The sequence below is a fragment of the Mustela erminea genome, chromosome 1, assembly GCF_009829155.1.
Source record: "Mustela erminea isolate mMusErm1 chromosome 1, mMusErm1.Pri, whole genome shotgun sequence".
In the NCBI taxonomy this organism is placed as follows: Eukaryota; Metazoa; Chordata; class Mammalia; order Carnivora; family Mustelidae; genus Mustela; species Mustela erminea.
This window is the reverse complement of record NC_045614.1, coordinates 57,732,224-57,733,948: the sequence shown is the minus strand read 5'-3', so window position 1 is coordinate 57,733,948 and position 1,725 is coordinate 57,732,224.

Sequence of the window (1,725 nt, the reverse complement as noted above, 5' to 3'; positions counted from 1 at the left end):
TCAAGCCCTGCATCAGGCTCTCTGCTCAGCGGGGAGCCTGCTTCCCGAACCTCTCTTTGCCTGCCTACTTGTGATGTCTCTCTCTCTCTATCAAGTAAGTGAATAAAATCTTAAAACAACAATGCAATTCAAAAATGACTGAATGACATTTCTCCAAAGATAAGCAGATGGCCAATAAGCGCATGAGAAAGAAATTCAATGTCATTAGTCACTTGGGGAGTGCAAATCCAAAGCACCACACATCCACAAGTATAGCTATTACACAAAATAAAAAATAAGGGCCCATAGTGATGTGGAGAAGCTGAAACACTTGTGCATGCTGGAGGGAATGTAAAATGGTGCAGCTGCTGTGGGAAATACTTAGCCATTGTTCAAAGACTTAACGTGTTGAAAGATAAACGGAGAATTACCATACAACCCAGCAATTCCACTACTAGATGCAGACCGGAAATAATTGAAAGCTGGGACTCTGAGAGAGACACTCCTACATCATACTCCCAACAGCATTATTTACAAGAGTCAAAGGCTGGTAACAATCCAAGTGCCCTCAGTGGATGAATGGATAAACAAAGTGAGATACTTCTACTCTTTTTTATGGCTGAGTAGTATTCTGTGGAATATATAATGGACTACTATTCAGCCATAAAAAGGAATAAAGTTCATGATATGGGTGCACCTTGAAACTTAAAAACATTATGCTAAATAAAAGAAGCTGAAAGTAGAATAGAAGTTGGGGGCAGGGGGAGTTCAGGGCAGGTGAACTTGGGCTGTCACACAGTTCTGCCCAGAGCCCAACACCCTCGTGTTTATTTCAGACCACAATTCTTGTTTAATGAATGGAAAACCCTACCCCGGGATTCTGTCCAAAGATCCACATGGGAACGGTTAGTGACAGTGTATAGTTCTTCATTCAGGTGGAGCCTGCAGTCTGAAGTCCCCATGTGTTGCGGTCTGCTGATTCAGACTGAATTCAGTCTGCTGATTCCTTCCTCCAGTGCGAGTTCCCATGGTGGAAGCTGGAGGTGATACATACAAGGGCCTTCTCTTGGCCAGGAAGCCATGACCTCCTTTGGTTACTGTTGAAATACTAACTTGCATGTTTGTCTTTTTTTTTTTTTTTTTTTTTGGTAGATAAAGTCTGTGTCTAAGAGGAACCTCAGAAGCAGCCACAAATTGGTGGGCACAGGTTGAACATTTAAAAGCTGTTACAGGGGTGCCTGGGTGGCTCAGTGAGTTAAAGCCTTTGCCTTCGGCTCAGGTCCTGGTCTTGGGGTCCTGGGATCAAGCCCCACATCGGGCTCTCTGCTCAGCGGGGAGCCTGCTTCCCCCTCTCTCTCTGCCTGCCTCTCTGCCTACTTGTGATCTCTCTGTCAAATACATAAATTAAATCTTAAAAAATAAAAATAAAAGTAGTTAGAATGCTCACCACCTAACCCAAAGCTTCCCATGTTAGGATATGTTATTGGCCATGGAACAGAATAGATGGACACTGGGTCTCTTGCCAACCTCAAGAAAATTTCTGCACAACAAGGTACACTATAAAACCCCACACAATGCCCAACTCCATGACAGGCTCTAAGGACCCAAAAAGGCTTAGCTAAAAGAAATGGAATCTTTTAAATTTAAATAGGTAAGTGTGACAGAATCTATGGATATTTCCAAACACGATGAAATCTAGCAACCTAGAATTACAATGGTCTCTTTGAGAAACATTCCTATTAGTCA